Here is a 27,821-nt window from a genome sequence, read left to right on the forward strand (position 1 = left end):
GAATGAGCTCAGGAGCAGATTCATCCCTAGAACCTCTGGAAAGGAACATAGTTTTGCTGTTTTTGCCCTTGTGAAACTCTAAGCACAGGACCCAGCTGAGCCATGTTCTACCTGGAATTCTGACCTAGAGAACTGTGAGATATAGTAAATGGGTGTTACTTTAAGAAGCTAAACTTGTGATAATTAGTTACAGCAGCAATAGAAAACGAATATAAATTTTGACAGCAGCCCATGAATTGGTACTACTATTATCCCCATTTTACAGGTAAGCAAACTGAGGCACAGAGAAGTTAAGTAACATATCCCAAAATACCCAGTGGTAAAGTTAGGATTTTGACAGGAGAAACGAGCCATCATTTGAGAGGGTGTATTAAGGTTTGTCACACCCAGAAGAATATGTTGTGTATTAGAGATGTATTTTTATTTTTATTTTTTATTTAATTTTTTTATTTTATATATTTTTTTAATATTTACTTATTTATTTATATTTATTTTTTGGCTGTGTTGGGTCTTCGTTTCTGTGCATGGGCTTTCTCTAGTTGCGGCGAGCGGGGGCCACTCTTCATCACGGTGCACAGGCCTCTCACTGTTGCGGCCTCTCTTGTTGCGGAGCACAGGCTCCAGTCGCGCAGGCTCAGTAGTTGTGGCTCACGGGCCTACTTGCTCCGTGGCATGTGGGATCCTCCCAGACCAGGGCACGAACCCGTGTCCCCTGCATTGGCAGGCAGACTCTCAACCACTGCGCCACCAGGGAAGCCCCCGAGATGTATTTTTATTAAAAGAAGATGTAATGTATGAACTGTATCTTTTGCATTTGATCTGTAATAGTTCATTAATGGTAGTATACCAGTAATTATTATTATTATTATTATTTTTTTTTTTTTTTGCGGTACGTGGGCCTCTCACTGTTGTGGCCTCTCCCGTTGCGGAGCACAGGCTCCGAACGCGCAGGCTCAGCGGCCATGGCTCACGGGCCCAGCCGCTCCACGGCATGTGGGATCTTCCTGGACCAGGGCACAAACCCGTGTCCCCTGCATCAGCAGGCGGACTCTCAACCACTGCGCCACCAGGGAAGCCCGGTATACCAGTAATTATTAGTAAATTTGCTAGTAAACATTAGTACGTTTCTCCTCAGAGAATATTTTCAACTTCACCGTATTTATTTTAGAGATGCACAATTAAATTGCTTGGTCCATAAAATTAAGAATTAATGACTAATGAATGAGAGTTCCTTACTGAATCAAAGGCATAATAACCAGAAATGAGGATTAAAATAATGGTTTATCGTGTTCAAAACCAAAAATCAAGTTCAAACACAAAACATTCAAATCACAGAACAAATTCTTGTCATGAGAATTGTCATAAGATTTAAATGCAACTGGCCGCAGCATGAGGTTCACTGTGAAATGGTATGAAGTGAATGTTTAAATCTGCTTAAACTTCCTGGATTTCTGGAAATCAACACAAATCATGTTAAAATTGCCTTTCTACGTTAAAAAATGGCTTGTGAGAATCGTGAAAATATGAGCACCACAAAAATATATTTGGTCCCAATGAACAAAACTGAGCACATGCTTCTTACAAAGTATCCTTATAAAATTTAAAACTGTATAAATTATACATCAACAGAGGAGCCCACAAAGACCATGGTCATTAAAATTCTGCAAAGAACTAAATTAAATGAATATAATAATAATACATTAATGAATATTAAACACTGTAACATGTTATAAATATTTAATAAATTGATTATTTATTAAATAATAAGTTAAATGCATGAAAATATGAAGGAAGAATTCTTTTCTTACAAAAATATTTTCAATTGAAAAGAGTATGGACATCTCAAATAAGTAGTTATATTTTATTGATGGAAACATGGGGAAACTTGCAAAAGATTTTCTTTTTATCATTTACTATCGACTGACAATGTTGCTAATGCTATATTTAAAAATATACACTAATTTTAAATTTCTCATAATGCTACCTGGAGACCTATAAATGTCATTACAGTTAATTTTTACACATGGCTTAATGTTGAAATCAGGTAGACCAAAAGCAAAAAAATACAGCTCACATTGCTAGAAGTATTCTCAAAATCTGGAGGTTAAAAGACATATATGTTGCAAATGTGTGCATATGTTTCATACACCCTCCCCCCATAAAAACCTTAACAGTCATATACATTTTAAGTTAAGTGGTCTCTGGAAGGTACAAGCCTAGCATGTATAATTTAAATATTTTGTCACCTTGGTCTAGAATTTATAACTATTTCTGTATCTGCTAAAAGTAAGAATGAGCTGTTCATGTGTTGAACATGTGTTCAAGTGGTAAGGTGTAAGGGAGACTTGTCTAGAAATCTATGAGTAGCATAGATTCAATGAACTCCGCTTGTAAAGACCCAGTTGGCTCGTAGCAATATTAGTCCAATTGCTCCAAATAGGGTTGTATAGTTCCAAGTTAAAAAAAAAAAATGATCATTCTTTCTTAAGCATTCTAAGCTCTTTTAAGACCACTTCCAAATTCAAACTAAATAAAATGTCTTAGTGCACTGCTGCTTTTCTGTGCAGATCTTGCTTCTGTTAGACATCACCAACCTTTTGACTTCTCTCTCCTAGGCTTTTAACCCCCAGGCCTTCAAGAAAAGACAAGGTGATAACATTAACTTACTTTTTTTAAAGAAACACAGGGTGTAAGTCTGTAAATCAAAACCAGCACTTGTGTCAAACTTCCTGCAATATGGGCTGTTCATTGCTGGAAATGGTGATACAGGGAGGTTGTAGACTTCTTCCTTATATGTCTTTAAAAATCAAGTAGTCCTAACTATCTGGAATTGGAAATGCAGATAGCTAATATTATTGTTGCCATCTACTCAAATACAATTTTGATTTTTTTTTGTTTTTTGTTTGTTTTCGGTACACGGGCCTCTCACTGCCGTGGCCTCTCCCGTTGCGGAGCACAGACTCCGGACGCGCAGGCCCAGCGGCTATGGCTCACGGGTCCAGCCGCTCCGCGGCATGTGGGATCCTCCCGGACCGGGGCACGAACCCGTGTCCTCTGCATCGGCATGCGGACTCTCAACCACTGCGCCACCAGGGAAGCCCCTCAAGATATTTTTTAAACATCAGAATTTATTAAACTTTGACAGCAAAAGAACTACAAAGTAAAATCTTTATATGTAGAACTTGATAATCAGGGAATTATTCTAAGACATAAAACACATTCCTGATGTATCATCCTAGGTATAAAATGGGAAAACAAGAAGTTTTCCCCAACATTTACACTAGCTTTTAAAATTCTTTGACTTTACTATGACCAAAATTGTTTAGATTCTACACAATGGGATTGTTTTGTTCCACGATCAGATGATTGAAAAATGCATCCTTTTAATTCTGTCTTCCAAATGTTTAAATCCTAAAGACAGATTAGGTAAACCAATGCAGAATCATACTGAATAAGGGTTGCAGTTGCCCTTCGGTATTCTCAGTTCTTTCTTCCACCTCTGTTGAAAATTATCAGATTACCTTTACATTATTCATTCAATCTACCGTTATTGAGAATCTATTATAAGGAAGTTACAGAGATTGGTCATAAATAAAACCCATCCAGACCTACTAATGGAAGACCCAACCCTTGACTTTTCCTTCTCACGTGTCGTTGGGAGTGTCTCACATGAGTTCCCATAAATCCAAACACCATGGGGTCGGCTGCTGTGTTGGTGATCCTGTTTCCTTCCTCCCCTGCTTTGGCTCCTTAGTGCTGAGTACAACCACTTTTACTTTCATGGGAGTTTTCTACATGCTGCAGGCACAACAGTCTCCTGAAGGCACCCCTGGGGTTCCCTAGGCTTCGAAGAGTGGAAATTCTCTCATGCCAGTTTCTCCAGATTCTCCTCCGCCCCAAGGCAAAGCACTGGAGTGCTGCAGTTGTCAAAAGGCTGTGTCTAGTTCAAAGAGCAGGATGGCTCCTCCCTGTTCTGTGTTTCCCCCTGTCATGGGGGGGGGTCTCCATTTTACTCCCTCAGGCATTAGTCCTCATGCTGGCACAGGAAATGAGGTGGGACAGGGACACCATGCTGAATGCAGACTTGCTCTTACCTTCAGTAACTAAGGTTTTGTCAACCTTTTCGTGTCCAACTCCTTCTCTTGGAATGATTTTCCTTCCAAGAATCCTCTTCATTCCTTGTATGCGTAGACTTATATGGATCTATCCCACAGTTCACTATTTCTGAACCCTGTAGCGGTCACAATTTAGACGGGAGATACTGCAAAACAAATTATTATGCAATGTCTGCCTTAAGAGATTCTAGAATTTCTCTAATTGCTAACACACCTCAGGACGAATTGAAGCCATCAAATATTTGTAAATGTCAAGGAGAAGAGAACAAATTGCTGCTGTTTCCAAGTACCCCACTCTTTTCCCTCAGATTATCATAAGTTCCAGATGTTTATTAATATATTTTTAGAAGAATAACTGATTCAGTACTGTTCCAAATTTTGAGAATCATCTTATCTCACAGAAACAAGATTTAAGCATTTGTGTGGATGAGGGAGATTTATTTAAAAGGTTACTGAGAATTTTATTTTAATACTTTAGAGTCTTTCTTGACAAAAGGTGATAGTAAAACATTAAAAGGGTTATCATCTTAAAAGTGAAAAGAGGATTTGTGACACAAAGTCAAGCAAAAAAAAAACCTTTGAGAATTGTATTTATGAAAAAAATTGTAATTTTCAACATAAAAAAATTAATCCCTATTCATCATTCAATATATCATCATTTAATATGAAGGACAGCAGAATACACTTATAAAACGCTGAATAAATTTGCATTTTAGAGTAATTTACTTTTCACTAACATAATTTGGATGACTCAAGTGAAACATAATGCAGTTAACTGAACAGATTATTTCAGGTATAAATTTTACAGGCAAAATATATGTCAGATACAACTCACGTTTTTATTCCTAAGAGAAATTGTGAGCACTTTACAATGATAATCATGTTGCAAAAATCATAAAGTTCCAATATATTTGAATGACTTAATTTCGATAAGACTTTCCTTTATAACCATGAGTTCAACTTCTACATCCAGCACTTTCATTATCCAGAATACTATTCTATGTCATTCAGAATTGTTTCTTCATACACTGAGGGTTTATTGCAGAGAATTATACAAGATGTTAGGATTTGTTAGAATAAAAAAAATCAAAATTGGGGCTTCCCTGGTGGCGCAGTGGTTGAGAGTCCACCTGCCGATGCAGGGGACACGGGCTCGTGCCCCAGTCCGGGAGGATCCCACATGCCACAGAGCGGCTGGGCCCGTGAGCCATGGCCGCTGGGCCTGCGCGTCCGGAGCCTGTGCTCCGCAACGGGAGAGGCCACAACAGTGAGAGGCCCGCGTACCGCAAAAAAAAAAAAAAAAAAAAAAAAAAAACCTGAAAAGATGAATACGGTGTCAGTAATGAAGAGAAATGATCCATCACTGAAAAATATCAACACTACATGTCTTTGCATCTGCCATACCAGCTTTTTCAGCCCTATAGGAATAATCCCTAATGAAATAAATTAATTGATGTGCATTTTTCTTTAAAACTTAGTGTTCGTAAGTGCAGGAAAGCTCATGTTAAAAAATATATATATTTGGTTGTGTCACTTTCTTGCTTAAGACCCCTTGATGACTCCCTACCACCACCTGTTGCAGGTTGGTTTCCTAGGTAAGAAGACTTGGAAACTCTGTTACTGTGTAGGAGTTTTATTAGGGAATGGTTTTAGGATCAACACTGATGGAAAGGAAGAAAAAATTGCAGAATTAAGCAGGGGGAGAAGTGACACTGAGAATCTGTCTCCATGGGGCCTCATCTGAGGAGTTCTGAGGTTGGGATAACCCATCTGAGTTGTCCTGAGTTGGGGTCAAGGAACCAGGCTTTATTGCCCATGTCAATCAGTCATTGAGTGTGGGCCACCATGAGGAGGAGGCATGACCTTTGATGAGATGGCCTCCTTCAGCTGAGGCAGTCCCTGGAGGGGGGCCAGTTAGGGAGGGCTGAGGGCTTTCTGCTGGCAGCAGTTGGTGAAGTTAAATCCTTTATTTTTGAAGGGGGATCTGGGTGGCACATTATGGCATCTACACACCACTTGACAGGATGAAATCATAACAATATAGCTCACAGTCCAAAGCCAGATCCAACATACTTTTCCCAATTTATTCTCTACTATTAGCCTACCTGTATCCTGGATGCCAATCAACTCCCCTACTCTTGTTTGGTTTTTTTTTAAATAAATTTATTATTTTTTTTTTGGCTACATTGGGTCTTCATTGCTGCACACGGGCTTTCTCTAGTTGCAGCAAGCGGGGGCTGCTCTTTGTTGCAGAGCACGGGCTCTAGGTGCGCAGGCTTCAGTAGTTGTGGCTTGCGGGCTCTAGAGCGCAGGCTCAGTAGTTGTGGTACATGGGCTTAGTTGCTCCACGGCATGTGGGATCTTTCTGGACCAGGGCTAGAACCCATGTCCCCTGCATTGGCAGGCGGATTCTCAACCACTGTGCCACCAGGGAAGGCCCCAACTCCCCTACTCTTGTATACCTCTATGCTGTTGAAAACAATATCTTGGGCACACTCTCCTCCCCCCTCTTTAAGACCTCATATACTCCCTTAGTCAGAGTTTATGCTTCTTCTGTGTTTATATACCGTTAGCATTTATCTCACATTATGATTATCAATTTATTTACTAACTCCTGAAGACAGCTGCTTTTCCTTCGTATTGTACAACAAATATTTAACATAGAGCCAATATGCAAAGGTCCTGTAAACAGTGAGTGGCCAAATGAATAATGAATGAGCAATAATTCACAAGACCAAGAGGAAGTAGATGTCATTTATTTCATGGAAACTGATTATCTTTTTTTTTCTTTTGCGGTACGCGGCCCTCTCATTGTTGTGGCCTCTCCCGTTGCGGAGCACAGGCTCCGGATGCGCAGGCTCAGCGGCCATGGCTCATGGGCCCAGCCGCTCCGCGGCATGTGGGATCTTCCCGGACCGGGGCATGAACCTATGTCCCCTGCGTCGGCAGGCGGACTCTCAACCACTGCGCCACCAGGGAAGCCCGAAACTGATTATCTTATTAAGCAAGCCCAATTCATTAAGGGCAGAAATCAAATCTAATAGACCAACATTTACCCTAGTCCTGGTGTATGTCTGAAACTGCTTGGAATTTTAGAAAATACAAATAAATGAGAGATGTTTTCCTTGTCTTCAAGGTTCCTATGATCTATTTGAAGAGAAAGGAGACAAAAAATATAAAAATTAAATGGCACAACAGAAAATAGAATTTAATACAAAGATACGTGAGAAATCATGGACAGCCCACCTACTATAATTGAGATGTGTTATGGAAAGTTATGATTTTTTTTTGACCAGAATTCAGGTCCCATCTTCCCACAGAACAGTATTTGACATAACAGTCAATTTCCCCAGATAGCTTATATAATCCTCTTTATTAAATTTAGAACAGGCCTTAGGACTAACAGTGATATATAATGTAGTAGCACTTACTATAGCATTTTTATTTGTATGCCAGATTTAATGAATGGATTAATATGTTCACATACTCAACAAATATTATGATGAGCATCCACTGCATGCCAGGCACTGGGGTATAGCTATGAACCACTCAGATAAGCTTCTCCTTACAGAGTGAACGGTCTTTGGGGCAAAGCAGACATTGAGTGATCATAATAAAGGGCACTAAGTGTTATGAAGAGGGACCGTGGGTTATGGGAGTGTTCAACAACGGAGCTGCTTGGGCTGGGGCTTCTTATTTAAGGCAGGGTTAGGCTGAGGTTTTAAGGGTGAATTAGATATAAACTGGAGGGTGGAGAGAAAAGGAGGAAGGATGGGTTCCAAGTAGAGGGAAGATCATGTGTAAAGGTCAAGGCATGGGAGGAAATATGCACATAGAGGCCATGTGAGTAGCAGAAAGAACTGTCTTGCAGCTAGAGTACTATGAATAAAGTGAGACAAAGCTACATGTTGGAGAGAGACGTAAAGGTCACATCATGGCAAGCTTTGGAATGAGACTGGTCTTTGTCTTAAATGTCGTGGAGAGTTAAAGGTGGGCAGGACAGTGTCAGATTTGCATTTGTGGAAGATTATTCTAGAAGCAGTCTACGGGAGGAGTCGTAAGGGTCAAGGATGACAGCAGGGAGACCAGGTGGCTAATACTGCTATTGAAAGTGCACAGTAGGTTGGCCTAAGGTATTGGCAACGAAGGTGACTAGAAGTGCACGGTAGCAAGTCCGTAGAATGAATGATGATTGGAGATTGATGAACTGTGGGGAGCGAGGAGAAAAGAGGAGCTGGGATGCCCAGGACCCTTGAAGTTCCAGGAAGGGATGCCCGCAGTGTACCTGCCTCCTCATCTGATCCAGGCAGTGTGGGAGGGCTTGACTGTGCTCCTGTTCAGGCACAGGCCACAGAGCAGGAAAGGAGTCCCTGGGCAGGTGGCCACAGCAGAGGCAAGGCTGGAAAGTGAGCCACCCTAAGCAAAGCAGGATGAAGGAACAGAGTGACTCTAGGGGTCTGTTGCCAGTGAGGAGGAGAATCCCTGGCCAGGCCAGCACAGAAGAAAGACAAAAGCAGCCCTCGATATCTGGAACTGAATTTTACAGGTAGACCTCAATGCTATTACAAGCTGGTCTGACATTCAGAGCCAGGTCATTTTATTCTCCCGTTGGACACAAACAAAATCTCTAACCCCAGATGAGATCACCCTGAGACAAGGATAAAATGAAACAGAGCAAGACCACGTCATAATTCTGTCTAAACACAGACAAAAAAAACATGGTTATTGTGCCAAAATAACCAAATACAACACCCAAACCTAGAAATACCCTCTTTTTCTAACAACATCCCATCCGGAGCAAACTCTGCTTCCTTAGACCCTCTCCCAATCACCCAATCCAAGCCTAAGTGTTGTAACAGGTTCCTTCTGACTTTACTGAGATGCCCCACGGTTCCCCATGTCATGTGGTCCCCCGTGCTGTGGTGAGTAATAAACCCAACTTGTTCAGCTACAAAGGGGTTCCTGGTGGTCTCTGGCTGAGGGCACTGACAGTAGGCTAGGAATTCATAAATTGGCAATTGCCTGCCTATATGTGATGCCTTGGCGTTTTAGTGCTGTGGAATGGCACGCCATGGGCACATAATGAACATTTGCTCGACAAACAAGCAAGCGTTTACAGGAATGAAGAAAAGACCACTGCAATAACCCACCTGCTTGCAATCCATTCCAGCCAGTCTCTTGGATTCGAATGTTGATCTAAACCTACACGGAAAAAGAAAACAGAGAAAAAATTAAAACAAAGACAAAAACACAACCCCCAGAAGATTTATGAGTAATGCTACTTCAGTCACAACAGTCTTTAAATTTTTTTTTTTTTTTTACTTTGATTTTGCTCAGGGAACTTTTAGCTTTACTCATCTTTAATTACCTCAATTTCATGCTGAACTCAGGCACAGAAGAGATCTGTTTGTAATTTCAGATGAGAGAAAATGAAATTCCCCTCAGCAAAGTCAAATTTTAAAATTCAACAGGAAGAACAGTGTGCCAGTTCACAAAAAATATCAACTTTACATTTCAAGGTAATTCAGTGGCAATGCAGTACTAAAGAGCTCATGTTTTGTTCTGAAAACAAAACAACATTCAACAGAGAGGGAGAATGTTAAGACAGAATCTATTTGTCTCTCCCTCTCTCTTTTTTATTGTGGTGAGAACATTTAACATGAGATCTACCCTCTCAACAGAATTGTATGGACACCCTACCGTATTAGTAAGCGCTATTAAGCACAATGCAAATCTCAAGGACTTAATCAGTTATCTTGCATAATGAGTTTTATGCCTGAACAGCAGGTCCCGCATCCCGCCCACCCTCCTATCCTCTGGCAACCACCATTCTACTCTCTGCTTCTGTGTGTCTGACTAGGTTAGATGCCTTAGATCAGTGGGATCATGCAGTATCTGTCCTTCTGTGACTGGCTTATTTCAGTTAGCACAGTGTCCTCCAGGTTCATCCCTGTTGTCGCAAACGGCAGGATTTCCTTCTCGAAGGCTAAATAACATCCCGTTTAATGAACCACATTTTCTTTATCCACTCCTCTGGCAATGGACACGGAGGTTGTTTCCACTTCTTCGCTATTGTGAATAATGCTGCAATGAACATGGGAATGCAAATATTTCTTTGAGATCCTCATTTCAATTCTTCTGGATATATACCCAGCAGTGGGATTGCTGGGTCATATAGCATTTCTATTTTTAGTTTTTTGTGTTTTTGTTTTTCTTCGCGGTACGCGGGCCCCCCACTGCCGCGGCCTCTCCCGTCGCAGAGCACAGGCCCCGGACGCGCAGGCCCAGCGGCCACGGCCCACGGGACCAGCCGCTCCACGGCATGTGGGATCTTCCTGGACCGGGGCACAAACCCGTGTCCCCTGCATCAGCAGGCGGACTCCCAACCACTGCGCCACCAGGGAAGCCCTATTTTGAGCTTTTTGAGGAACCTCTATACTGTTTCCCATAGAGGCTGCACCAGTTTACATTCCCACCAGCAGCGAATATGGGTTCCACCTCTTCCCCATCCTTGCCAACACCTGTCATCTTTTTCTTTTATAATAGCCATCCTAACAGGTATGAGGTGATATCTCATTGTGGTTTTATTGTGCGTTTCCCCATGGTTAGTGATGTTGGGCATCTTCTCATACACCTTTTGGGCATTTGTATGTCTTCTTCGGAGAAATGTCTATTCAAGTCCTTTGCTCGTTTTAAAATCAGGTTTTTTTTTTTTTTGCTATTGAGTTTAAGGAGTTTCTTATATACTTTGAATATTAACCCCTTATCAGCTATATGATTTGCAAACATTTTCTCCAATTCTGTAGGTTGCTGTTTCATTCTAATTGTTCCCTAGGCTGTGAAGAAGCTTTTTATTGTCTCTAGAAGGTGGAATATTCAGCAGATGTTAACATTTTTCTTTAGTCTCTTGTATTTTTCAAATGTTCAAAAAAGAACAATAATTATTTTATAATTAAAAAGAAAACAATAGTAATTCAAACTAATTAACAGAAGCCAATTCATAAAGCTAAGTGGAATGGGAAATATGGTAATTGTCTGAGCCTTGATAAAGGTTATTTGAGGAAAAAGGGGAGATTTGGACTTACATATATGGTTATTTATATTAATCATGTTCACCAAGTTCTTCCCCTCTTCTACAATTTATTTGATGCTAAGTCAATGACTCAAAGACCAAGAAACCACCTTCTGAAGCTTTTGAGAAATTTCAGTTTGCCAACTTAATTTTCTAAGTTTGGGAAAGGAAATAATGAGAAAATGAAAATGTGCAAAAAGTTACCAACTCTTATGCATTATGGATGATAACATTTAGCAGTTTCTGGGAGAGGCAGATACAGAGATCATATTTTGCATTTTTAATACACTTCTTATATTTGCTGAAAAAAGCTAGTGTAAACAGATGCATCTCCCTAATGAGGATGCTACAGCTGATAGTCCTCTTTACTGTGAAAACTCCCAAAGTTTATGAAGAACACACACCAAAAAAAAAGAAAAAGAAAAAAAGCTGAAAGCAGAGACATGTTTTTTTTGAGAAGCATAGCTAAGTTTTTCTTTAATTACTGAAATATGAGTCAGATTAGGATCATGATATTCATGAATAACACAATGAATAAAAGAATGACTCGCCCACGTGGAACAGAAGATGTCAGTGCAGGGCTGTCGGCTTTGTTATTCCAAACTTAAGAGAATGATGGGCACAGTGTTATTCATTTTGGAAGATTCTACACCAAAACAGTGACATCCTAATTAGGACATGTCTGTCTTCTATTCTTGTGCTTTTCTATACACTTTGTCAGTGACTTTCAACCATGTTTTTTAGCTGTATAAGAACTCGACCTCAAATTCTCAAAACTCCTTTTTATCATCTTTAAATATTTATGTGGCATTCAACACTTCTTTGAAAGCGATGAGTCTACCTCAAATCAAATACAGACTTGCAAGCTAAAAAGTCTGGAAACCACTGTCCAGGGGGATCAATTCAGAAGGAAATATGTCTTATATAAATTGGAAAAGCAACAGGACTAACTCGTTGCAAGCCGAAGTGATGTTGGTGTCAGACCACGGAACATCTTAAGGATAAAGGGGATTATAGCGGCACAGCCACAGTGAATCAACCACATTCAAATGAAAGCTTTTAAGTTGTGTATAATTAATAATTTTTGAATGGGTGGCATGAGGTTCGGGAATTTTTTTGTGGCTTCTCCCCTTTCAATGTTTTCTGCAACCCTCTGGCATTAATGATGATTAACTCTACTTGCAGGGGCTATCACAACCCACCCTATCAGAATTCTAAAACGATGCATATCAAAATAGACAGATAAAATAATTACAAGAGTTAGTAAGCAATCCAATGTCAGGATTGAAATACAGTTGAAGATGTTGGAAAATTTCTAACCTGATACAAACCATCAAACTCTGGAACTTCGCTTCTTTCACTCTACCAGGAAAGGTGATATCCCTGTTGTGGATTATTCCTGAAGGGCCCAAGTAAAGCCTGGGTGTGTGACACCAGTGATCCTCCCTTTCCAGTAGCTATGTACTTTTCTGAAATACTTGGAAGCTGAGCAGCCTTGTGGTAGAGAAAAGTGGTGATGGTGGTGAGGAGGGGAAGCCTGTCTGTAGAAGAGTCCACCGCAAGAGAAGGAGAAGGCTGGTACAAGAAGCCAGACCCAGAAGCAGTATCTGAGGTTCTAAAGTGAGGGTGGTTCCAGGTTCTGTGAGGTTACTGATGTCTGAATAGGTCACATCTTGGCACGCTGGCTGCGTGTGTGCTCTGGAGGAGAAGCTGAGGATGTGTAAAATCAAAGGTGCCACACCTCCACACAGAGTCTAGAGCCCAGGAAAACTGCGTGCCTTATCTGCTTCTACTGGGCAGGGGACTACAAATCTCCTTCTCAGCTAGCTAATGAGGCAGGGCTGAACTGGAGTGGAAGGAGGCATCTTTACAATTCCAAGATCTATCTCTATGTGGGGAGGAGACAGTCTTTGACACAGGACTGCACGTAGATGACAGATTTAGAATCATTACATCCATGCTATGAAGTCACCATGAAATGAGAATTTCAGTTTACCAACTGATTTACTTATGCATTGTAACATAGAACAATACATAGTTTCTAATAGGTACCTCGTTTTCCCCCAAAGGCTATATATAACATGTAGGTACAGTTTACAGAAAAGTGATAAAACACCCACCTAACTTAAGAAATAGAATATACCAAATGTTGTGATTTTTGCTTTACTTCTATTATACAGTAGAAGCATGGTATCAAATGGGGTATGTTCTTCTCTCACTCATAGAGCACACTCCTTAGAGAGTTACTGCTACATCAAACGGTTGTTAAACATGACCAAGGGATGAGAATTGTCTCCAAAGAAGTTGTGCTGATCCCCACTCTCACCGGTATTCGAAGGGTGTTCTTGTTGCCTCACGTACTCTAATAAGATATTTTCTTGTTTCCCTCGTTTGTGGGAGGTGAGACGGTATTTTACGGTGATTTTATTTTCCTTCTCCTTGACTGCTAATACAATTAAGCATCTTTTAATTTGCTCACAAACCATTCATGTTAACTCTTCCATGAACCACCTTTTGTTCTTTCTCTTGGTTTGACTTTTTATGGTTGATTTATAGAAGTCTTTGCTATGTTCTGATTTCTCGTCTTTGACAGTTGTGTGTTTTGCAAATAACTTCTCCCAGCTGGAGGCTTGTGTTTTTATTCTCTTTATGATGTCTTTGATGATAATCAGTTCCAGATATAAATGTTGACATATTTTTCACTCTTTTCCTGTATGTTCTGTGCTTTTGTAAATGGTCTTAAATGAAATAATTTTGTGAATCGAGGGCAGAACAATATTCTCCTGTATTGTCTTGCAAGCATTTTGGAGTTTTGCTTTCCACAGGTATGTCCATCTGGCATTGAATTTTATGTATGGTGTGAGTCATAATTCACGGTGTGGTCTTGATTTGCTTTTTTCCAGTTGTGAAATCAATATACTAAACAGTCCATCTTCCCCCCACTGATCTGCCAAGGCAAATATCAAGTTTCTACGTACATGTTGGTCTCTTTCTGGGCTCCCTTTCCTATTTCATTGCTTTGTTTACTTACTCATGTGTCAGTATGACACTGTCTAAATTATGTCTTTTAAGTATTGCTGCCTCAAAGCACAAGAGCCATCTTTCTTGAGAGGTAGTTTTCCCCCCATATTTTCAACTCCACAGTGAGATATTATTATTACTATTATTATTAACAGTCAGTGTTGTTTAGTTTTCCCCTCAGCCTTACCAGTTTTTTTGTTTTGTTTTGTTTCTGTTTTTTCTGTTTTTGTCCTTACCAGTTTTTTTTTTCTCACTGTTGTCTCCTGAATTTCAGACTTTGCGTCAAGGATCATTTTCCTTCTTCCTGAAGTATAATTTTAGAAGTTCTTTTAGTGAAGGTTTGCTACTGGTAAACTCAATTCTTGTTGTTGTTACTAATGCTTCAAAGCATCTTTAATTTTTCCCTCATTCCAAATAAAAACAATCATTTTTCTGGGTATTCTAGAGTGACAGCTATTTTCTATCAAGACTTTAAAGATTTTAAAAAAAATTTTCCCAGTTTCTATTGTTCTTGATGAGTGTAAGGTTTTTTTTTTTTAACATCTTTATTGGAGTATAATTGCTTTACAATGGTGTGTTAGTTTCTGCTTTATAACAAAGTGAATCAGTTGTACATATGTTCCCATATCTCTTGCATCTTCCTCCCTCCCACCCTCCCTATCCCACCCCTCTAGGTGGTTCCCACTAGTAGTGGTAGTGTATATATGTCCATGCCACTCTCTCACTTTGTCACAGCTTATCCTTCCCCCTCCCCATATCCTCAAGTCCATTCTCTAGTAGGTCTGTGTCTTTACTGCCATCTTACCCCTAGGTTCTTCGTGACATTTTTGTCATTCTTGTAGGTAATTTGGGACTATTTAAAATTCATATTTACCTTGGGCTTTTTGGTTATATAATTACTATGAATTATAGTTTCAAATTTGTATGGGGAATGTCTAGATTTATATGGTTAGGCATTGCCCATGGAGAGATTTCTTCTGTCTAGCTGTCTGTCTAGCTACCTAGCTTAATTGCCATTAAAAGTACCACTTTTTGATTGTTTTGGTCTCTGATCTAGCTCACAGGTTTGACTTCTGTTCTCTGCATGCACAGACCTTCAAAATCCACCTTCTCAACCACAAGGAATTTTCAGATATGCCCATAATAAACACCTATTTATCCAGCACTTATTTATCTTTCCAGATCATGATTCCTTACAGCTCTGGTCTCTGGTGATTTCCTGAACATTCTGAAAAGCTCAGCCATGCTTTTAAAAAGATGATGTTTACATTTTATCATGCATTTCAGGTACTCTGTACAGGGAATGTTTCCTCAGATAGAAATTCAAATGTGGTATAGGAAGCAGAAAACTTGGATATTTTCAAAATCTTCTTTAATATCCTTAAATACTGCTTTAAACTCTTAATAGCCTTCAAATTTTTCTCCATTAAGGAACTGGTAAACTTCCTTGTTAGTTCCAGGACCAGAGGCATCTTGCTTCTGCCAGTCATCTCAATTCAATCTCCCAACTGCTAGTCTTCCTAATCTTTACAATCATTTACATCTTTTTGCTCTTTGTTCATTTACCTCTGAATCCTTCTACTTTCTTTCCCTTAGATTTTCTTTCCCTGTGTCTTCTGGTGACTTTGAGTGTGATTGTTGGAATCAGCAAATGAAGATCAAGCTGTTGCCCTAAACAGTCTTGGCTTAGCAGAGGAGAAGGTATCAAAACATGTAGACATAGCACATATCTTTCTAAAGTCTCCGTGGGAAAAGATGAAGTGCGAGTGCCTGGAGTATGGTAGCAAGTGGGCCTGTCTTGCCTTTGTTTCTGTATCTCTCTGAAATGGCACCACTTTTAGAGAACGCTCTTTTCTCTTTTTCCTCAGGCATCTAATTCTGCCACTTCTTGGGACTGACTAATGACAAAAAAGAAATAACACAGGAGACAGAAAGAACACTAAACTTCCAAGAGGAGTAGAGATATACCAGGTAAGCAGTAGCCGAGGATATATCCGAATACACACGCGGTAGAGCCATATAATGGGCTGGACAAGCATTGCATAAGCTCTACAAAGCAGAGATTTTTGAAGGTTTTATTTCTAGTTCCTGGCACATAGTAGGTACTCAGTAAGTATTTGTTGAAGGAAATTTAACAAATAAGTGATAAGAGTATTCAGTTTGAACTTAGATTATTTTTTTCATACTTGCTTTAATAATAATATAACAATATAACATCATAGTGCAAATTAATCAGTTTAGGTAGATTCATTTTTAAAGTTTATTTTGTACAAAGACCATCAGGAAGTTAATAATGTATCATATCTTGTTTTTCTGCATTACCCATGCCTGAAGTGAGTGTAGTAATTGGGGCTATGCTACCCAAAACAGACATTAATATTTATGTGGTAGCAGCTACCAGAAGAGCAGACATAGTGCCCTGGGGAAATAATTCACTTCCTTGGGCTCAGCCTTGCATCCCAGATTCTTATCAGTGAAGAAATGCCCCAGAATAACTCATTTGTTGATTGCCACTCAAAACCTCTCATACTTTTCCTCCTTCTCTCATTTCTAGTTTTTCTATTATTTTTGCCATCATTCTAACCTTTAAGTAAGGCAGGTGCTAATGAATGTGTGATTTTTTTAATCAGCTGAAGATGTTGTCACACTCTAAGTGTACATGTAATTTCCCATAATAGATGTTTTTAGAAAACGGGCGGTAATGGTAGGTTGTTAAGTTTATGTTGAATGAATAATAATGCATGTTTTACGTGCATTAGGGGAGGTTGCTTTGTTAAAAGAAATCCCATAGTGAGTTTTGATAAATTTTAAAATCCACCTACAGAAGTATTTAGAACAGGGAGAATAATCACCTTCTGCTTTTAAAAATCTGGATTTTCAGGCTTTGGAATTACCTAAAGCAGAGATATGTCTGTAAAATAAACTAAGGGGTTTTGGGGTTTTGTTTTTTTAAGAATAGCATTCCTACATGTTTAACCTTGTTAAACAATATTTTCAAGAGAAACCCTATTAATCCTGGATCCCTACCTTGGTTCAGGTGGTTCTAAGACAGGATCCCCCATTCAGATGCCTCTTGGGGTCAGGTAGATTAGAATAAATGAGTGAAGTAGGCTAGTAGTAATGCAATTAGGAGTATTTCAGACTGTGGCAAAGCGAAAAGTATATGCTTCAGCTCAAGAGTTCGCATCAACTCTTGCCTTGTAAAAAAGCTGGTGGCTACTTCCAGATCTTGTTTTTTCAACAAAAGCAAAAACCAGAATTTAATGTGAATTTTCCCATTTGTAGAGCATTAACAAACAAAATCAAAAAATGGACAAAGATATGATCAGGCCATTCACATTAGAGGAAACCCCAAAGGACAGTAAACTTTTGAGAATGTGAATTTATTTTCATGGGTACTCAGAAAAAAGAACATTGAAACAACAGTGGATGTTATTTGGTCCCATCAGATCTAAGGATCGCCGAGGAGTCCAGCAAAGGGAACTGTCCTTCACTGCTGATAGCAGTGGAAACTGGCACAGCCGCTTTGAAGAGAATATAATGACATTCAATAAGATGAAAGAGGCACATACCGTATAACCAGCAACTTCACTTCTGAACTTTTACGCTAGAGAAAGCCACACACATTGGTACATTAAAGATAGCATGTGAATGTCTGCAGCATCATTGTTGGAAACAGCAAAAATTGGAAACATAAATGTCCTGCATAAAGTGTTTGGGGAAATATACTGTAGCATATTCTTAAAATAAAATGTGGTATCACATTTTAAAAAATGACCCCAAACTACATGTAACAACATGTTAAAAATATACTACTAAGCAAACACAAGCCAAGAGGTGTGAAGGCAATGTACAGGTTGCACAGAAAAAGCTGAAAAACCTGGAAAATAATATTATATGCATATATACATATATAATATATGTGAACACATGTATATAGTACAAAATTACTTCCTTATACTTAAATATGAAAATATTGCACGAGGATAATAAATATCAACGTTAAAAGAGTGGCGGTGACCTCTGCGGGGAGAGAGACTGGAATGGAAGGAGAAGGGTACAGGGAGGTGTTTCGTAGCTGTAATGCTGTAGTGCATAGAAAAAGGAAAGACTCAATAACACACAAAGGGTTCATTGAAAATACTTGTGCAGTGAGCCACCCTGATCAAATACAGGAGAGCATGTCTCACACCCTCCTACTACACTGGCTACACATTTTTACTCTCTTCTGCTGATTCTTCTTCAACTCTTGGGCCTGTCAGCATTTGCATTCTCCAGAGCTTTGTCCTGGGAGATCACCTCTTCTCTGGGCACTAGTTCCCTACGTGCTTCAATGTCGTTTCTTGGGTTTAAAAGCCATCTATACGCTGATGACTTTCAGATTTATATTTCCAGCCAGAACTTCTCCCCCTAAACTCCAGACTCAGTTATTCAACTGTCTACTTAATGTCTCCACTTGTATGTCTGTTAAACATGTCAAATATAACACAGCTCCTGACTCCCACCTGCAAGCCTTCTCTTTGCAGCCTTCCCCATCTCAGTAGACAGCAACTCCACCCTTCTGCTTGCTCAGGCTTCAAACCGTGGACTCAACTTGGAATTCTCTTTTGCTCACACTTCATATCCAGTCAACAAGTTACATAATCCAACCTTCAAAATATATTCAGCATCTGACCACTTCTCACAACTTCCAGTGCTACCACCTGGTCCAAACCAATATCATTTTGCCAGGACTACTGCAATAGTCAGCACATCTGAGTGTTTCTACTCTTGCACCGCTTCAATCTATTCTCAGGACAACTTTTTAAAAATGTAAAATCTATTAAAATGTGCGTTAGGTATGTTACAACTTGACCTAAACTCTCCAATGGCTTCTCATCTTATGCAGAGTAAAAGCCAAAGCCTTCCCACGGTCCACAAGGGCCCTCAGGGCACAGCTCTCTTCATATCTTTGTATTCATATCCTGCTTCTTCCCTTCCCTCTGCTAGAGCCACTGACCTCATCACCATTCCTCTCCAAACACAAGGCTGGTACCAGTACCTAGAGGCCTCTACATCCCCTAAACCCTTTATTCTAGTTTATTTGTCTCCACAGTTCATATGTACTGTCTTCTTCTCTGTCTTCTTTCTACTATGTGTCTCCCCTGCTATAATTTAAGTCCCATGAAGGTAGGAAACTTTGTCTCTTGTTTATTGCTATCTCCTCAGCACCTAAAATAGTGTCTAGCACATAGGAAGCATGTAATAAATACTTATTGAATAATTTAGTAAATGGTGAGTAAAAAACCTTATAGGTAGAGTGAATAATTGACATAAAATCAAAAATTTTTAAATAATCTAGATAGATTGGAATTATGCAGATCAAATTTTTTATGGATGTTGTAAAGACCTAATTTAGATGAAAAAGATCAATTGCATAGGACAAAGAGGTATTTGTTCCCATGTAAAACAAGCTAGCATATTTAATTGATCAAATATTCAACATCTGTTAACTTGGATGACATAAAAAATTAATGTTGACAGACTGCATTTAGAGTAGGGTATAAGAGAAAGCTAATTAATGACACCTACACACAGGCAATATTTCTGTTCTTTGGGGAGAATAATAAAATCATACCTGAATATCTTCTAATCTTACTATGGGTCTAAATTATACTGAAATGAGATACCAATTTAATTGTCTTCCTGAAAATTAATTGTCCTTAGCTTCCTAAGAGCATCCAATCATTTTTTGGTAACTATACTCCTGTCTTTCCTTTTGAAGCATTACCAGTATACTTTAATCTTATTGATATTTTTTAATTGCAGATATAATGAATATAGAGAAAAGTATATAAATATAGAGCTTAACAAGTTATTGAAGACAAGTCTGGTGAATCCCCCGAATATACTTTTCATTTCCTGTGTCTACTCCTAGTCTTCCAGGCCTTTATTCAAGTCTTTTCTCCTTTACGTTAGTGTGTGTTATCTTTCTTCCTCAGGGTTTCCTCAAAGTTGATCCCATGTAGGGAATGAGATACATGCTCTTTTTAGGAGGGTTCGATACTTCTCCTTCTTTTCCTCAAAGCCTCTCTCCAGGGCCTTGAACATTGAAAGAGCTCAATAAATGTGTGTCAAATACAGGGACAAAGGAAAGTGGAGTTGTATTAATAGATGGTAAGGACACAGGGATACGTAAACCCCTGCACATCTCTCAAATAATGAAGTGGAATCATTGTAAGTGTTGAAATAGAAAAGGACAGACTGTATGGTGATCAACCCTCCCTTCCTTATTTTTTAATGCTTAATTTAAGAACAGAACATTTGATATTGAAATGTTAGACTTTATGAAGATGTAGTCATTAAAATGAACAAGTTAATGAGGCAGAGAAAGAATGAGACAAGAACAAGGTTTTCACAGAATCTTTGCATCAATAGCCAAGCCACGACGGGAAATGCTCCTATTCCTCAGGAGACAAGGAACGCAATCAAGCGCCAGACCTTACTAAATTGCTGCAGTCTAATGGGATAATTAAGAGAAAAACATGGCTACTTCCTTTCTATTCTTCCTTTTCTGAATTGCCCATTTTGATTGCAAGTTCACTTGTCTCTGTAGAAAAGGGAAACAAGCAGCCAGTCCTCAGCCACAGCACGGGAACAACACCCTCAGCATCTCTGTAGAGTACAACAGCTTTCTAATGCCTACACTGCACACTGCTTTAGATGCAGAGAGGGGCAAATAACTCAAAAGCACTCATTACTTTGCCACCTAAACTAATAATGGAATTTGGTGGATTCTATCCCAAAGGAGAAATAATGCAAAAAACTGCATTGTATGTCCAGTCTACGTTTGTAGAATGTTCTCTTCTGAAGACTTCATGCCCAAAAAAGCACGTCTATGCACCTTTTGTGAATGGAAACTGTTGACAATCATAAAAAAGTAGTTCCTTGGCTGAAGATCTCAAAGTATAAGAAGATAGGAGAAAATACAGAAAAATATAGAAAATATAGCCGTGTCCTGAATTCTCCTAAGCAGAAGGACCCCATCACCAAATAAATAGATTTACAAATATCTTTAATGCCTGGGCTTCTGAGTGAAGTTTCAAGAAAAATCAAAAGATAGTACAATGAATAAAATGTAGGACAGGTAGCAAATATTTGAAACTACATAAATAAAAATATAGAATTTAACAAGAAAGAAGGGAAGGAAAGGAGAGAGGACTTTTTGGAGGCAGAAAGGAGGTGACTTGAAAAGCACCAAAGGGAGAAGCCAGGAACTCAGAGTTTTCTCCTGATTATGCCGCAGAGCACCAAGGGGAGGACTACAGCCGTGTGGCTGACAGGGTCTTGATGCTCCGGCCGGGTGTCAGGCCTGTGCCTCTGAGATGGGAGAGGAAATTCAGGAAATTGGTCCACTAGAGAACTCCCAGCTCCGCATAATATCAAATGGCGAAAGCTCTCCCAGAGACCTCCATCTCAATGCTAAGACCCAGGTCCACTCAACGACCAGCAAGCTACAGGGCTGGACACCCTATACTAAACAACTAGGAAAACAGGAACACAACCCCACCCATTAGTAGAGAGGCTGCCTAAAATCATAATAAGGTCACAGACACCTCAAAACACACCACAGGATGCAGTCCTGCCCACCAGAAAGACAAGATCCAGCCTCAACACAAGCAGCAGTCCCCTCCACCAGGAAGCCTACACAATCCACTGAACCAACCTTAGCCACTGGGGGCAGACACCAAAATCAATGGGAACTAAAACCTGCAGCCTGCGAAAAGGAGACCCCAAACACAGTAAGTTAAGCAAAATGAGAAGACAGAGAAACACACAGAGGATGAAGGAGCAATGCAAAAATCAACCAGACCAAACAAATGAAGAGAAAATAGGCAGTCTACCTGAAAAATAATTCAGAGTAATGATAGTAAAGATGATCCCAAATCTTGGAAATAGAATGGAGAAAATACAAGAAATGTTTAACAAGGACCTAGAAGAACTAAAGAGCAAACACACAATGATGAACAATACAATAAGTGAAATTAAAAATTCTCTAGAAGGAATCAATAGCAGAAAAACTGATGCAGAAGAACGTATAAGTGACCTGGAAGATAAGATAGTGGAAATAACTACCACAGAGCAGAATAAAGAAAAAAAAATGAAAAGAATTGAGGACAGTCTCAGAGACCTCTGGGACAACATTAAATGCACCAACTTTCGAATTATAGGGGTCCCAGAAGAAAAAGAGAAAAAGAAAATATTTAAGGAGATTATAGTTGAAAACTTCCCTAATATGGGAAAGGAAATGGTCAATCAAGTCCAGAAAGCACAGAGAGTCCCACACAGGATAAAGCCAAGGAGAAACATGCCAAGACACGTATTAATCAAACTATCAAAAATTAAATACAAAGAAAAAATATTAAAAGCAGCAAGGGAAAAACAACAAATAACATACAAGGGAATCCCCATAAGTTTAACAGCTGATCTTTCAGCAGAAATTCTGCAAGCCAGAAGGGAGTGGCAGGACATATTTAAAGTGATGAAAGGGAAAAACCTACAACCAAGATTACTCTACCCAGCAAGGATCTCACTCAGATTCGACAAAAGCTAAGAGAATTCAGCACCACCAAACGAGCTTTACAACAAATACTAAAGGAACTTCTCTAGGCAGGAAACACAAGAGAAGGAAAAGACCTATAATAACAAACCCAAAGCAATTAAGAAAATGGTACTAGGAACCTACATATTGATAACTACCTTAAATGTAAATGGATTAAATGCTCCAACCAAAAGACATAGACTAGCTGAATGGATACTAAAACAAGATATATATGCTGTCTACAAGAGACCCACTACATGCTGTCAACAAGAGACCCACTTCACACATAGGGACACATAAGACTAAAAGTGAGGGGATGGAAAAAGATATTCCATGAAAATGGAAATCAAAAGAAAGCTGGAGTAGCAATTCTCATATCAGACAAAATAGACTTTAAAACAAAGACCATTACAAGAGACAAAGAAGGACACTACATAATGATCAAGGGATCAATCCAAGAAGAAGATATAACAATTGTAAATATTTATGCATCCAACATAGGAGCACCTCAATACATAAGGCAAATGCTAACAGCCATAAAAGGGGAAATCGACAGTAACACAATCATAGTAGGGGAATTTAACAGCCCACTTTCACCAATGGACAGATCATCCAAAATGAAAATAAACAAGGAAACACAAGCTTTAAATGAGACATTAAACAAGATGGACTTAATTGATATTTATAGGACACTCCATCCAAAAACAACAGAATACACTTTCTTCTCAAGTGCTATGAACATTCTCCAGGACAGATCATATCTTGGGTCACAAATCAAGCCTTGGTAAATATAAGAAAATTGAAATTTTATCAAGTATCTTTTCCGACCGCAATTCTATGAGACTAGATATTAATTACAGGAAAAAATCTGTAAAAAATACAAACACATGGAGACCAAGCAATACACTACTGAATAACCAAGAGATCACCGAAGAAATCAAAGAGGAAATCATAAACTACCTAGAAACAAATGACAATGGAGACAGGACAACCCAAAATCTATGGGATGCAGCAAAAGCAGTTCTAAGAGGGAAGTTTCTGCAATACAATCCTACCTCAAGAAACAAGAAACATCTCAAATAAACAACCTCACCTTACACCTAAAGCAATTAGAGAAAGAACAAAAAAACCCCAAAGTTAGCAGAAGGAAAGAAATCATAAAGATCAGATCAGAAATAAATGAAAAGGAAATGAAGGAAACAATAGCAAAGATCAATAAAACTAAAAGCTGGTTCACTAAGAAGATAAACAAAATTGATAAACCATTAGCCAGACTCATCAAGAAAAAAAGGGAGAAGACTCAAATCAGTAGAATTAGAAATGAAAAAGGAGAAGTAACTACTGACACTGCAGAAATACAAAGGATCATGAGAGATTACTACAAGCAACTCTATGCCAATAAAATGGACAACCTGGAGGAAATAGAGGAAATGGGCAAATTCTTAGAAAAGCACAACCTTCTGAGACTGAACCAGGAAGAAATAGAAAATATAAACAGACCAATCACAAGCACTGAAATTGAGACTGTGATTAAAAATCTTCCCACAAACAAAAGCCCAGGACCAGATGGCTTCACAGGCGAATTCTATTAAACATTTGAAGAAGAGCTAACACCTATCCTTCTCAAAGTCTTCCAAAATATAGCAGAGGGAGGAACACTCCCAAACTCATTCTACGAGGCCACCATTACCCTGATACCAGCACCAGACAAAGATGTCACAAAGAAAGAAAACTACAGGCCAATATTACTGATGGACATAGATGCAAAAATCCTCAAAAAAAATACTAGCAAACAGAATCCAACAGCACATTAAAAGATCATATACCATGATCAAGTAGGGTTTATCCCAGGAATGCAAGGATTCTTCAATATACGCAAATCAAACAATGTGATACACCATATTAACAAATTGAAGGATAAAAACCATATGATCATCTCAATAGATGCAGAAAAAGCTTTTGACAAAATTCAACACCCATTTATGATAAAAGCCCTCCAGAAAGTAGGCAGAGAGGGAACTTACCTCAACATAATAAAGGCCATATATGACAAACCCACAGCCAACATCATTCTCAATGGTGAAAAACTGAAACCATTTCCTCTAATATCAGGAACAAGACAAGATTGCCTACTCTCCCCACTATTATTCAACTTAGTTTTGGAAGTTTTAACCACAGCAATCAGAAAAGAAAAAGAAATAAAAGGAATGCAAATCGGAAATGAAGTAAAGCTGTCACTGTGTGCAGATGACATGATACTATACACAGAGAATCCTAAAGATGCTACCAGAAAACTACTAGAGATAATCAACGAATTTGGTAAAGTAGCAGGATACAAAATGCACAGAAATCTCTTGCATTCCTCTACAGTAATGATGAAAAATCTGAAAGGGAAATTAAGGAAACATTCCCTTTTACCATTGCAACAAAAAGAATAAAATACCTAGGAATTAACCTACCTAAGGAGGCAAAAGACCTGTATGCAGAAAACCAAAAGACACCAATGAAAGAAATTAAAGATGATACAAACAGATGGAGAGATATACCATGTTCTTGGATTGGAAGAATCAACATTGTGAAAATGACTATACTCCCCAAAGCAATCTACAGATTCAGTGCAATCCCTATCAAACTACCAAGGGCATTTTTCACAGAACTAGAACAAAAAATGTCACAATTTGTATGGAAACACAAAAGACCCCAAATAGCCAAAGCAATCTTGAGAAAGAAAAACGGAGCTGGAGGAATCAGGCTCCCAGACTTCAGGCTATACCACAAAGCTACAGTAATCAAGACAGTATGGTACTGGCACAAAAACAGAAATATAGATCGATGGAACAGGATAGAAAGCCCAGAGATAAACCCATGCACATATGGTCACCTTATTTTGATAAAGGAGGCAAAAATATACAATGGAGAAAAGACAGCCCCTTCAATAAGTGATGCTGGGAAAACTGGACAGCTACATGTAAAAGAATGATATCAGAACACTCCCTAACAACATACACAAAAATAAACTCAAAATGGATTAAAGACCTCAATGTAAGGTCAGAAACTATAAAACTCTTAGAGGAAATCATAGGCAGAACACTCTACGACATAAATCACAGCAAAATCCTTTTTGACCCACCTCCTAGAGAAATGGAAATAAAAACAAAAGGTACCTAATGAAACTAAAGCTTTTGCACAGCAAAGGAAACCATAAACAAGATGAAAAGACAACCCTCAGAATGGGAGGAAATATTTGCAAATGAAGCACTGACAAGGGATTAATCTCCAAAATAACAAGCAGCTCATGCAGCTCAATATCAAAAAACAAACAACCCAATCCCAAAATGGGCAGAAGACCTAAATAGACATTTCTCCAAAGAAGATATACAGACTGCCAACAAACACGTGAAAAGATGCTCAACATCACTAATCATTAGAGAAATGCAACTCAAAACTACAATGAGGTATTACCTCACACCAGTCAGAATGGCCATGATCAAACAGTCTACAGACAATAAATGCTGGAAAAGGTGTGGAGAAAAGGGAACACTCTTGCACTGTTGGTGGGAGTGTAAATTGATACAGCCACTATGGAGAACAGTATGGAGGTTCCTTAAAAAACTACAAATAGAACTACCAAAAGACCCAGCAATCCCACTACTGGGCATATACCCTGAGAAAACCATAATTCAAAAAGAGTCATGTACCACAATGTTCATTGCAGCTCTATTTACAATAGCCAGGACATGGAAGCAACCTAAGTGTCCATCGACACATGAATGGATAAAGAAGATGTGGCACATATATATGTGGAATATTACTCAGCCATAAAAAGAAATGAAATTGAGTTATTTGTAGTGAGGTGGGTGGACCTAGAGTCTATCATACAGAATGAAGCAAGTCAGAAAGAGAAAAACAAATACCGTATGCTAACACATATATATGGATACTAAAAAAAAAAAAAATGGTTCTGAAGAACTTAGGGGCAGGACAGGAATAAAGATGCAGACGTAGAGAATGGACTTGAGGGCACGGGGAGGGGGAAGGGTAAACTGGGATGAAGTGAAAGAGTGGCATGGACATATATACACTACCAAATGTAAAATAGCTAGCTAGTGGGAAGCAGCCACATAGCACAGGGAGATCAGCTCGGTGCTTTGTGTCCTCCTAGAGGGGTGGGAGGGAGACATAAGAGGGAGGAGATATGGGGATGTATGTATATGTATAGCTGATTCACTTTGTTATAAAGTAGAAAGTAACACACCATTGTAAAGCAATTATACTCCAATAAAGATGCTAAAAAAAATAAAGGATGATTTTATGCAGAAAAAAAATGAATGAATGAAATGAAAAATAAATAAATGAATAAATAAAAATATAAGGATTTGTTATTATGCAATAATACCCCTAATAATTGTTTGGTGACTCAGAATTTCATCATCAAATTCATAAGATCAAGGCAAACTTTCCATTCTCATTTGCTTTTGGATCATTTGCACTTCCCTTCATGTGGTTCCTTCTACTTTCTAAATTTCTCTACCAAAGAAATTTTAAAAGTATATTAATCTTTTAAATATATTATTCATTTCTATCTAAGTGAAAGGGAAACAGAAACAGGGAGGACATCAAATTAAGAATACAAAAGAGACACAGTTGGCAAAGGAGGATGCTGATTAATAAGAAAAATAAACTTAGATCTGATTACAAATTAGAGAGCAATCCAGATGTTCACTGATGTGAATTCGATGGTATCATTTATTTAGTAATTATGTTATGAGAGGTACTGAGTGTCAGATACTAGGAGCTGAAGATAGCTCACACTCAAGCGTGCACGTCAGAGCTCAGAGCTGGGGGATACACCATGGTGGTTGTATGTTAGATATTGTCATGTAACAAATTACCCCCAAACTTAGTGGCTTTAAACAGCTATCATACCCTCCCTCCTCAAGAGTCATCAGGATGGCTGGGTTGTTTTGCTAGGCATTGGCACTTGATCACGTCAGCTTCCCATCATCAGGGTGGCTTTGCTGATTTGGGGTAG

General features: G+C 38.9%; 1 long non-coding RNA gene across 1 annotated transcript in view; it reads left to right on the top strand.

The window, feature by feature from the left end:
- LOC307191267 overlaps positions 1-27,821 on the top strand; it is a 204,157-nt gene that overhangs the window by 170,575 nt on the left and 5,761 nt on the right. Inside the window, exon 5 of the long non-coding RNA XR_013829677.1 lies at positions 16,077-16,179. This is a non-coding gene — a long non-coding RNA (uncharacterized lncRNA). The remainder of the gene's footprint in view (positions 1-16,076; positions 16,180-27,821) is intronic.

This window comes from Stenella coeruleoalba, assembly GCF_951394435.1.
Source record: "Stenella coeruleoalba genome assembly, chromosome: 9".
In the NCBI taxonomy this organism is placed as follows: Eukaryota; Metazoa; Chordata; class Mammalia; order Artiodactyla; family Delphinidae; genus Stenella; species Stenella coeruleoalba.